The 12,251-nt window shown below is 43.0% G+C and overlaps 1 protein-coding gene across 14 annotated transcripts in view; it reads right to left on the minus strand.

Moving 5' to 3' along the window:
- The window catches only part of Lpp (LIM domain containing preferred translocation partner in lipoma), an 847,859-nt gene that overhangs the window by 782,512 nt on the left and 53,096 nt on the right, over positions 1–12,251 (minus strand). For 13 of the 14 annotated variants that reach the window (XM_004834795.3, XM_013072126.3, XM_087187016.1 and 10 more), the window contains one exon: positions 6,866–6,988. The exons of the other annotated variant lie outside the window; for it this stretch is intronic. The gene's annotated coding sequence lies outside the window, so the exon portion shown is untranslated. The remainder of the gene's footprint in view (positions 1–6,865; positions 6,989–12,251) is intronic. 14 annotated transcript variants of the gene reach the window in all.

The raw sequence follows: 12,251 nt of genomic DNA on the forward strand, positions 1-12,251 counted from the left end.
ACCACACACCATTTATGATGCAAAATGAAATCCAAACCACTCATTCCTCAGAGGAGGAAAACTGCAATGCAAGGCCAGGCCCTGACCGGCCCACGCCTCAGCATAAGGAGCAAACCTGGAATTACAAAGGCTCCTTCGCCTATTCTCCAAGTCACTTTTCCTCCTCTAGTATTCTGTGAATATTCCCTGGGTGAGTGAGCAGGATGAGGTCTCATTGTCATATTAAAGTATAAGAAGAACCAATCAGCGGTCACTAGCCAGGAGCGGAAGCTGAGAGGAAGAGGTGCTTCCATCTGGCCTGCAGAAGGAAGCTTTCTGTGTGAGCCAGTGTGCAAAAGAAACCGAGGACCAGGATCCATTCCCAGGAGAAGAAACAGTACAGGCAAAGGAGTGCTGAGGAGAAGCACAGCAACAGACGGCACAGAGGCCATGGGCGGTGGCAGTAGGGAAAGGAGTAGAAAGAAGACAAGATTGCGAGAATAAACCAGAGCCTTTGTGGAATTCTAAAGACTATTTTTAATTAAATTAAAGCACCTGAAATGGAAAAAGAAGATAAGAAAGGAATGGACAGAAAAGTACAGAATATGTCTCCATTTTCAATGAGAAAAAAAAAGCCCTACTACAGACCGTATTACAGGCACATTTTCATTATGTAAAAGCCTATTTTGTTTTCATGTCATTCTTAGATTACATCATAGAGTGGCTGCAGCCATCTCATACCTTATTATAAATAAATCACTAGCTTAATCATAGAACAAGCCAAGGCCCCAGATTTAAAAGCAAAATATTAGATCATTTTTAATAACTGATATAACTCCAGCCAGATGCCATTGAAGCAGGGTAACATGATGTCATCCTAAAGAAGTCCAAGGAGGAACCAAGGAGGGTCAGGGCTGGCCAGATCCAGAGACAGTGCCATCTACAGACCAGACATGGCTGGGTGGGAGCACCCCTTGGACTACAGGGCCTCACAGTGAAAACCAACACTTCAGTCTCAATGCCCAAAAGACCTCCCTCGTGAAACAGACTTTATGATTACTTTTTTCTTAGAGCTATTATATTTCCAAATATCAGAACATGAGCATCTTCTGATGTGTGAATTTATCTCTTGGGAGCCACTGAGCTGAATTACCAATGTTAAAACTTTTAGTTATTCGGGGAAACATGCCATGCAAGCTGGGGCGACCGATATGCAAATGTTCCAGGTCTCTTCCCAGGCCAGCAGCAGGGCAAAGGGAAGCTACTGAACCAACAGCTTGACAATGAAAAGAACTAAAGGTGGTTTCCGGCAGAGTTCGAGACTACCAAGAAGGCGAGACACATGGTTGTAAAGTACCACCTTCAGTGAGCACTTCATGCAATTATGCTGCTTCTCCATGAGCATCATGAGACAGGCATCTTTTTTCTCTTCCCTCCTTCTTCCTTTCCTTCCTTCCTTTTTTTCTTCTCTTTTTTCTTTTCTTTCTTTCTTTGTTGTTTTTTTTTGTGGTACTGGGTATTGAACTTCGGGCCTTTACATTGAGTTATATCCTTAGTCTTTTTTAAATTTTTTTTGTAATTTTGAGACACAGCCTCACTAAATCACTAAGTTGCTTGGGCTAGGCTCAAACTTGGAATCTTCCTGCGTCAGCCTCCCAGAGTGCTGGGATTACAGGCTTGTGCCACCACACCTGGCAAGGTAGGCACTTCTTGCTCCAAGTTTTTAAGATACCAAAGCAGGTTTAAAAACTGGAGGGGAGGGGAATGGGGAAAAAATAAGAACCAAGATATATTACATAAAGGTACAAGTTCCCAAAGATGAATGTAACTGTATTGTATACCTAAAATGCACCAATAAACTTAATGAAAAAAATTGATTTTAAGTGGAAAAAAAAAAACTGATTAAGTGACTTAAGTAAGATTATGAAGGATGTGGTTTTGCCGCCTGCTGCGCAAGCGCAAGGACCCGAGTTCGATCCCCAGTACCAAAAAAAAAAAAAAAAAATTATATGCAGGTTTCCTACCCTAAAATCTGCTTTATCAACATCTGCTTTGCCTACCTCAAACTAGAATTCTATTTCTTACTACATAGTTTCAATAAAAAAATAAAAAAATTATAATGAATACCTTAAATACACTAAAAGTATAAAAAATACTGTGAGTAGAAAGGTTCCATAGAGTGGGAGAAGTCTTAACTTTTTGACCACTGACATTTTCTTAATGACAAAAGCTGTGCTCTCTTCCTTCGGGCTATAGGGCTGCCAATAGCTCGACCATGATTTTTAGTCTCCTAGTTCCATTCATTTTTTAAGGATATTATGGTGGACTCCTAAAGAACCGGTCACCTTCTACAAAATGAACTGTCAGGCCTGGCTTTATAAGAAGCGGGGAAGAAAAGGGAGGGAAGAGATGGATGCCCTGAAAAAGAAACTTGCTGCCAGGCAGAAGGTGTTAGTCAAGCTTTTGGGTCTGATCCTCTGGGCCTCTCAGCAATTCTGTACGCCCGCTCTCTGTTCCTAATACCAACAGTACTCATAGCTGCACAGACACAAGCCTGAGCCAAGTAATACTGATTTAGACCTCTCCCAGGGACCCAGCCTGACCCAACAGGAGGAGCAGATCCCTGAAATATAACACAAGGGACATCATCAAGACTCAAGGTGGCAGACCGGACGGTGGCTTATTTTTCCCTAATGTGTCTCTGGGACAGAAGAGGGTTTGAGGTAAGAACTGAAAACACACCTAAGGGTGCTGTGGAATCATGAAGAAGCACAGGCAATGTGATGAGGCAGAAAGGGAAACACTGAGGAATTTGGGGAGTCCTCCTATGGCCACTCACTGGCTCCGTGGCCCCAGAGAGTGTGCCCTCCGCAGCTCTTGGGATCTCATCCGTCCCACAAAGGGCTACAGCAAGAAACTCTAGACATTTTCCACCAAAGCATCCCTGATGCCAAGGACAGCAAAAATTCAGAGGTGGGGAAGCACAGCATTAATTGAAAACTTGTGTTTTTTCTCTGAAGTCATGACACTTTCGCACTCTGCGCTAGTCTATATCAAGGTTTCTACGAAGATTTTTTTAACTAGAGGCCCCCACACACTCCAATTTTTCAATTAAAATTGGTTTACAAAGGTATGCTGAGATCAGATCTGCTCTGCCTGGGAGCCTTCCCAAGTGTTCCCAATTCTTCCTGCTCTTCCCCAGTTGGGTTGTATGTGTAGCCCCTCAGTCATCTAAGTTTTTGGCCTATTACCTTAATCTCCCAAGTACCTAGCATGAAGTCTGAAATATATCTGGTGATTAATAAATATGTTGTAAACATTATCTTCCTGATGTGTGTGGTTTTCTCCCCAACTATGGACTTCCCAAGATCCAGGATTGTGCCTCCTTCACTACAGTGCCTTAAAGGTTCTGCAGCTGGGCTAGAGATGTAGCTCAGTGTTAGAACACTTGCAACAAAGGGAGGGAAGGGGAGGGGAAGGAAGAGAAGGGAGAAAGGAGAGAGGGAAGGAGAGAGGGAGGGAGACGGGGCAGGGAGGGAGGGAGGGGATCCTGCAATTCACTTCCTCTAAACACTGGGACAAGGACAGAAAACAAGAACATGCTGTGAACCAAAAGTAGAGAGTCGGCAGCAGTCTACAAAGAACTCTACCCATTCAGCCATTCAGGCCTCAGACAGTTCTCCCATCCAGTAACATGTTGAGGGAGAATTTAAGAATTGGCTGATCTCCTGGGACCACCCCTAAGCTAGATTAAAGGTATCTCCACTAGGCCAGAAGCCAAGAAATAAAAGAATTTGGAGTCAGAAGAAAAAATATAAAAGAGAGCTAGATCTACTGTTTACTGTCATGGACAGCAAACATACATCCTATAATATGTCCCTTAATTACATAAAGACCCACAGACTTTGAGGAAGCTGAAGGGTCTCCTCTTAGACCTAACAAGTCCTCTTGTGATTGTTGAAGCAAATAACAACAATCTAGCTAGGCAGTTGGTCACAAATACCCAGAAACCACCTGACAAAGTAACTGTACAAAGCCAAGATATTCACCACTGGAGGAAGTAACCAATGCTTTGCTTCCGGCAGAGACTAATACCTAATACTTCTCAGGACCAGAGGAAATATTAAAACTGAAAGTCTTTGGCTACAGTCAACTATTGTACACTGGTATTTAAAAAGGGAAATAATTTCTTTCCTGATTCCCACTGGGCTGGTCATTCCTGGAGCAGAAGGTGTGATTAACCAAACAAAGCAAGTATCAAACAGACTGTAGTTTCTATGGAGTCTTTCCACCATCAACCTGCCTAGGTCTTCAGATTTGCCTCCTTCAACCTCCCACTGCATCAGGCAAAAAAGGATATGGAAAGTCATAATAATATACATTTTTATATCAACTTTAATTATCATTGTTAAGCAAGGCTTCAGTCCTAGATATCAAGTGTGTGCCCATCCACGACAGGGCTGGCTTAGAAGAAGGGTATCCACTGACTATGTACTATGCACCAGGCATAGTGCTGGGCACTTGTCCTATTGTTTTATTTTTCTTTATATTCAACACGAATCTCTAAGGAAGAAACCAACTGAAATAATCTATCACGTATGAACCACACTTTATAGCTTAGTAAACAGGTTAGCATCTAGCAACACACTTTTACTAAATAAACATGACAGGTAAGCAAGGTGATGGCATTGCCTCTATCTAATTCAGAGATTAGAAAAATGAGGGTGGAAAGGCAGTTTTCTAGGGTTGCATATCTAATTTTTGGTAGGTCTTCTGTGATACTATTCTGACACAGTCTGCCTTTTAATACACCCACAACGCTCTTCAGCCATACTGGTCCCAAAAGCTTCTTTCTGTGCAACCATTTGTTTAATTCTCAAAAAACTCTGTGTAGTCTAGCCTGATCTGTATGTACTAGGATTACTGCAACTGCTCAGCAAAGACTCAGCCGACATCGACAGAACACCATTAGGGAAAGAAACATTCACTACCTTCACATGTGAACTACCTATGGAAATGCACACTGTGTCTGTTACTGTGCCATATGCCCCACTAGACTATGGGGATACACAGGAAACACTGCCTCTCTTTGGATTTAGTTTTACATTCTTGAAGGATCCAGTATCCCACCTTCTCCACGGACTCACACTTGTAATAGTTCTTGGTGAGACATCACGTCTGGCCCTCTCATCATCCTTGGGCAGAGGGTAGCTGGCTAATATCCCTTTCACAAGGTGAGGCAAAGACTAAAGGCAAAGACACCCTAAGGGAGCTCCTAGGATAAGCAGGTACACAAAAGGTCTGCAGTTCCTCACATAGCTTCTAGTCTCCTCTTCCTAACAGTACCTGGATAATTCTCTGAGGAGCCACTTCTTCCCCACTGTGTGCCTCCCATAGTAGTTGGATGAAAGTGTCCCTAATTCAGTTCTAAGAGATCCCTGGTTCATTCATGTCAGTTAACACAGTCCTCTATGAAAATGTAGCAAATAGGGCTCACTGGACTTGCCAGTTTCCAGGGGTTGTAGGTTTGCAGGATCGCCCATCCACCTTGTTCCAGATGCCATTTAACACAGTTTATGGCTACATCGACATATTAGAAGGTGAAGGCCACTGCTGGTTTACAACTAGTTTACAGACAACAAGAATTTCTGAGCCTATTTCGGCTTACTTCTGTTGAAGCAATTTCTCCTCTTCTGTCATTATTTATCTGAATTTTTCAAGTCCAAGTGCAAGGCTGCATATTTGTCACAATTCAATTTTAAACACTGAGAAAACTCAGGAGGTGAAGCAGTTGACAAGGCTTTCCATTTGATGCTTAAACTGGGGGAAAATATTTGGGACTCTGTTTGAGATTTTTAACAAACTACAATGTTGGAGAGTCAATATCCAAGAGATCCACCTTTCATCTTATGCAGACCTGCAGGCGCAGAGAAGGTCAGTTGTACATTGATTAAGACAGAGCAACAAAATTCAACGACAAGTTCAGTCACACTTTTAGGTGAAGCTGGATTTTATCAATCACAACAGCCCCTGTTCTGTTTTGAAAAACTATACCACAACCATGGGAAAGTATATTATTTACACAATGCAATGCCCATGCTTGGGTAGATAGGGACTGGTTCTCAGCATGGAGATCACAGAACTAGAATCCCAACTAGCAGCCTTAGCCAGAATTCTCCAACCATTTCCCTCAGGTTTCACCACAGCCCAGGGTATCCTGATGGTTTTCACCACACACATTTCTTGGAAGTGTTCCCAGACACAAGGGAGAGCTTAGCTTACCTGGTGACTATTTTCCTTTCCAAATGAACAGCAAGATTCACACTTTGATCACAATGGAACACTAGCAGGCCCATCACCACAGAGGCTCACACCCTCTGCCTAAGCAAATTTAGCCTTCGCTACCCCTAAGGGCTCTGGTGACAGCAAATGAATCACAGAAAAATTACCTTGCACAAGAGTGAACAAGAGACACTCAATAATACTGGTAGTGCTTTCTTTCCTCCAAAACGCTCATATCATTGTTCCTGACATTTACATTTCGGTCTTTCAATTTCAAAAATGTTCCCTTCATGCCAAAGGAGGAAAAAGAAAGAATGCAATTGTTGGCAACCTGAAATCATCATTCCTCCAATTTTTCCTCCAGTTTCTCTGCATGCCACTTTCCAAGAGCTGAGTCCTGCCTTTTGCTTTGCCACACAATTTATTACCATTATTGTTTCTTGCCCATTGCCAATGAAATCAAATAAAGAAGGACATTTTGATCTTCTCTAGTTTTTCATCTTAAATGGTGCCACGCTTTAAATGAAAACAATTGATTTTTTAAGTTCATTGAAACATGTCGGTTAATTTTAAAAGAGAAACATCTTTTCTATGGAGGACTCACCAGTTGAGGAAAAATATCTTCCCTCTGTTGAGTGTACAGTGGAACAATGGAAACAGCACAAGACCGAGAAACAGCTAACTAGATTCCTTTTCCACTTCTGTCTCTGATCTTCAAGGTTACCAGCTGTGAAAATAGGAGAGGAGATTGCTTAGTAGTGGGTAGGGTCTTAACAGCTTCTAAATGTCCCAGGTTTATGAAACCTCTGACAGGGCCACAGTGGGAGGATGCCAGGCTTGGACCCCAAAGCTCTAGGGGCTTCCTGCTCTGCCTTTTAGGCCCCGGGTCAGTTTCTACCACTTGCATTCCACTAATTTGTCTCAGAATGATGGGGAAAGAGGACCTTAGTGTGTCAGACTTCACGTCTTAGCTCTCCTGGGGAGACAGCTTTGTTTTACTAATGGAGGTGAAAGAGATCAATTAATTACATTTTAGACAAGAAAAACCTGAAATCAATCTGAACTACATCAAATAAAAAGAGAAGAGGAAGAAGAGTTTAAAGACAACTTTTTAACTATAGGGCCCAGTGGCATTTTTGAATTTGACTTCCTTGTCTGAAATACGACGGCTAACCAGTGGAAGAGAGCTGGAAAATCTCAACACTTCTTCTAAGTCTTCAGTACTGGTTTCATTTTGTTAGGAACTAGTCCTCTTTTCTAAAGTTTATGCAATGCATATTCCAGAGAAGTGTTCCAGTGAATTGTCCTAAAACTTCTACTTTGCGCATGCACGGCAGATCCACCTACCACCCCACCTGTCATTGTTGCGATTTTAAACATTATCTAACCAATCGTACTTCCTGTGTATCCCCTCATTCAATCTTCAAATCCCTGTACAAACTCAAAAGTTGGAAAGGCCCTTAGAAATGAGACAAATCAACTCCTCCAACTGACAACAAGAGAACCTAAGAGCCAGGGTAGGGAGGGGACCATTCAGGGAGCCCAATACTGGTGGTAGGAAGACCAATGCTTGCTCCACTGGAGCTAGCTATTACCCACTTTGACAGAGGACGGACACTTACTGGGAGGGAAACTTGCCCTCAGCCACACAATCAGCTTTGGAGCCAAATCAGGCCTTACACACCCAGGCCTCTCAACATCTGTCCAAAGCTCTCCCTTCCAGGAACAGGAAAAAACTAAGGAAAGTAGAGTGGACCTGAGATGAGCACTGCCAAGCAATGACTTCCCTGAAAGCTGGTTGTCTTCGAGAACATCAGGGCTCTCAAACTTACTTCCACAGAGAGACACAATTCCAAATCTGCTGAGGAATGGATTGTTAGAAGGTCATCACCTGAGATATGAACAGTGAAACCTCATAAAAACAAAAGGACAACCTCTCAAACCCAAGCTCCATAAAACCAAACCATAGCTTCTTTTGGCAAAGAGAAAGATAAATCAGAAGAGTTTCTACAACAGCATCAAAGGGTAAGCGGGTTCCCAGACTTCTGAACTTCACTGAAAGGCAAAAGCTGTCCACCCTTGGCCCTGGGCAAGTCTCATTCAAACACTCTCCCGCTCCCCTCCACACTCCAGTGGAAGTGGTCTCCCTTTTTCCTAGTTGACTTGTTGTTTAATAATTTTTTTCTTCTTTTCCATAAAGAGAACAAGCAGCTTTGCTAAAGAACTGCTGTGAATTGATTGAAGTGCTCATGCAAACAAACCATTAGCAGAGTTCAAATGCAATTTAAATTACCAGTTGTTAAAGTGCTCCTCAATTTCGTGGTAAGTTTCCAAGGAGAATTACATGCTATATACTATTTAATTGGTTGTTTTCTATTTTTTAACATCCATTTATCCCCCTCCCCAACCTTATATTTCAGAAGTGTCTATAAAAGCTTCCCTTTAAAAAATTATACATTGTTGAATAGATTAAATCTAAAGATTGAAAAGTATCAGAGAAACAGCTGCAGGATTACGCAGCTCAGCAGAAATTGATGGTTTTGACACCGTAAGACTCGCATAATTTTAAAAACTTAGGGAACACCTATGGTGCCCTCACTTTTTACAGTAAAGACACCGAAGACCTGAAAGTGAGGCGTTAAGTCCTGTCCCTGGTCAGCGATAGTTTCGAAAGACCCACAGCTCCCAGCCGCCCCCTCCACATGGCTGCCCGTAAACAGCAGAGTACTGTGGGAAATGGTTGGCAAATTTTATTTTCTACCCATATTTTGAAAAGAAAACTGAAACCTTTAAATAGACCCCTGACCTCTAAAGGAAGATAGGCAATGGCAAATATCTCTCCAAAAGGGAAGAAAAGAAGTAAAGGTTGGTGAAGGAGTGTAGTTCAAAGGAGCTCAGAACTAGACATTTAAAGAAGAGATTTTTGGCAGGAAAAGTCGAGGCACTCATCTGGATGCATTATACAAGATACAAGACATCGAGACTGGAGAGTCCCACTGCTTTATCTGGTCCTGAATTAGTGGCTTCCCTTGGAGGAAGAAGATAAAGAATCAAAAAGGCAAAGGCAGGCCTTGTCACATCTATAAATGGAAGGGATTTCTAGAAGCTATCATGAGTACAATTTGAAGGTGACGGCTTTGATATGGGACCGCGAAAATGATTTTAACCTCTCGGAGCTGAAGCTTTCAAGTCTGCGAAATGGGACTAACACCTCCTATCCAGCAATGTGTGGGTCATCGTTTTCTGGGATCGCGCACCCAGCATGCGCAGCACAGACATTGCATACGACGTGCATTCATTCATGTCCATCTCCCCCCTCCTAGGTTTCTATAATTTCTCCAAGCTTATGTTTCTGTGGCTCTAAGTAATTGCAACTAAACTTTATCAGGAGCCATTTACATTCTCTAAGTCTGTTAGATACTGTATGTCCTTTGAAAGGAAATTAATTTATATTAACATTCATTAAAATAAAATATTCCACGGAAACTTACACTTCTAAGCATTTTCCTTCGAATGCAAACTTTTTTGAAATGTTCGTTAAAAACAGTGTCCACGGGCCAGGGATTTAGCTCAGTGGTTCTGTTGCTTGCCTTGCAAGCACAAGGACCCGAGTTCGATCCCTAGTACCAAAAAAAAAAAAACAGTGTCCAATTCCAGCTTTTTGAAACATATAAAGTCGCAATTTTGTGTCTAAAATTTTATTCACGCTTTCTACCAACCCCACAAAAAATGCTTCCCAATTGTACACGGAGGAAATGAGATCAGTGAGATAGGTACCTGGCCAAGGTTTCAGCAATACTGAACAATAAAGTCAGGATTCGAATCCAGATCTTCAAAATCAAGCTCCATGACATAAGTTTTATTAGTTACAGTTAAAGGTGTATATAACATGAGCAATCATTCTGCTCAAGACAGAAACATCCTGGAACACTCCTGCTATTTTCACATGTCAAGGAGCATTGGGATAAAATTAATGGTTGCCTTTTTAAACTTAAAAAAAAAAAAAAAGTTCATATTACAAGCAGGTACATCCATCCTAAATTCCACCTTGTTGTTATATTCTTAAGTAAAATAAAAAGCTCAGAGACCTGGCATGAATCAGACACCCACTGATAGGTGGGAAACAGGCCTCTCTGAAAGGTTAGCTGATATCAGGCCAACTTAAAAGTAGAATTCAAATGGCTGGGCTTGTGATCAAACAAACCATGGATAACCCTCGTATGGACTTCTGAAACCCCTCTGACGTAACTGGTAACTAACATGATGCAGTCAGGAGAGCACAAAACAGGTGTTCACCAGCCCCTTCAGTCCTTGCCGGCCTGATATGTCCAGAGCTCTTGAAGATCTCACCATCTCCCTGGGTACATGCTGGAGCACAGAAGACAGGCTGAAAAGAACACGTAAGCACAGGTCCATGCAATGTCATACTGAGGATCTGGAAGTTCTCTGCAGATGATGTGACTTCTAAACTAAGCCCAACAACACCCAAGAGAATTCCTGCGTGTGAAGAAAAAGAAAATAGGCCTAAGGAACACAATGTGCAAAGGCCTTCAGGAGGATGAGTTCAGGGTGTTCTCAGGGAAAGTGACTAATCTAATCCAGTGAGGCCAGGGACAGAGAGACTGAAGGCATATGGCAGGACACAGGGCTGAAAACGGATGCGCCACGCAGCACATGGGGGACTCTGTGTTCCTGGCTAATGCACTTGGACTGTGAGACTCATGGAGAGGCATCTTGGGAAATGACTCAGAGAAAGTTGTAAGGTAGGAGTGTGGGAGTGCACAAGTGTAATCACAGGTGGTCAGGCGAGGCCGGGTTCGGAGGATCACAAGTTCGAGGCCAGCCTGAGTAATTTAGTGAAATTACGTCTCAAAATAAGAAATAACAAGGCTGGTTGTGTAGCTCAATGGTAGACACTTGCTTAACATGTGTGAGCTCCTGGGTACAATCCCCAGGAGCATGAATGAAGGAAGGGGAAGAGGGAAGAGAGGGAGGGAGGGAGGAATGGAGGGAGAGAGGAAAAGATCGAACCCCTTCCATTGTCAGCCTCCAAACACAGCAAGGGTGGGAGTATCAAAAGGACAGCTTCTGAAGAAACCTGCTTCTCAGAGAAGATGACTGTAAGAATGGCCCGTAACCATACCTCCACTGGCTCTCTAAGTCTAACACTCTCACCCACAGGACAGACTTGTGGAAGACATGGGAAAGAAACCCTGTTTCATGTTCCAAGCAGGAATGCCACTCTGCCTTCCGGGAACTTGCAGGACCACCTAGCTCCTTGAACCAGAAGATGGCCTGAAGAAAGGCTCTAGGCTCTTTCCTATTTCTCCATAAGCAGGAGTCAGGGCCCTATCCAGCTTGTTCTGTGTGTCCTCCACGTGATGGGAGCCTTGGACTAGCTATATTTCTGCCCTGAGTCACCAGTCAGGTTGTGTAAAATCTCTTTCCTTTAAAGGAGGAGCCCTGGCAGCAGTTCCCATGTGTCTACAGCCCCAGGAAGATGTGATATCCATCCTGCCCTTAAAGAGCTCCCCATCTAGAAGGGGAGATGAGACATAAAGTAGGAGAGAGCAAGGGCCAAGAAAGAAACACTACCATTTAATAGATGAAGAAAATCAGGCTCAAGTAAGTTAACTGACAACCAGGAAATGGCACGACCAGATTCCAAATCCAGATTCCATATTTGTAAGCACTGTACATTTGGACTCTGTTGCCTCAAAGCTAACTGTGGTGTGAATTAGCAGAACAGACAGATCATTTCTAGTGCAGGGGGAGTGGATGTTGTGGGGTTAGCAGATGGCAATGGGAATTACTTCCTTCAGTCCTTCAGCAGGTGGCATCCTCACGGAAGTCTACAGACTGAGCAGGAGTTCTACAGATAGAGATGGAAGAAGTCATCTCAGGTGAAAGGAACACCATGAGCTAGGAACACCATGAGCTAGGAACACATGGAGGTGGACAAATACAAGCTACCCCTGGGGAGAAGCAGG

This window comes from Heterocephalus glaber, unplaced genomic scaffold (assembly GCF_053883595.1).
Source record: "Heterocephalus glaber isolate CG9 unplaced genomic scaffold, H.glaber_assembly_v1.0 deba00001504, whole genome shotgun sequence".
In the NCBI taxonomy this organism is placed as follows: domain Eukaryota; kingdom Metazoa; phylum Chordata; class Mammalia; order Rodentia; family Bathyergidae; genus Heterocephalus; species Heterocephalus glaber.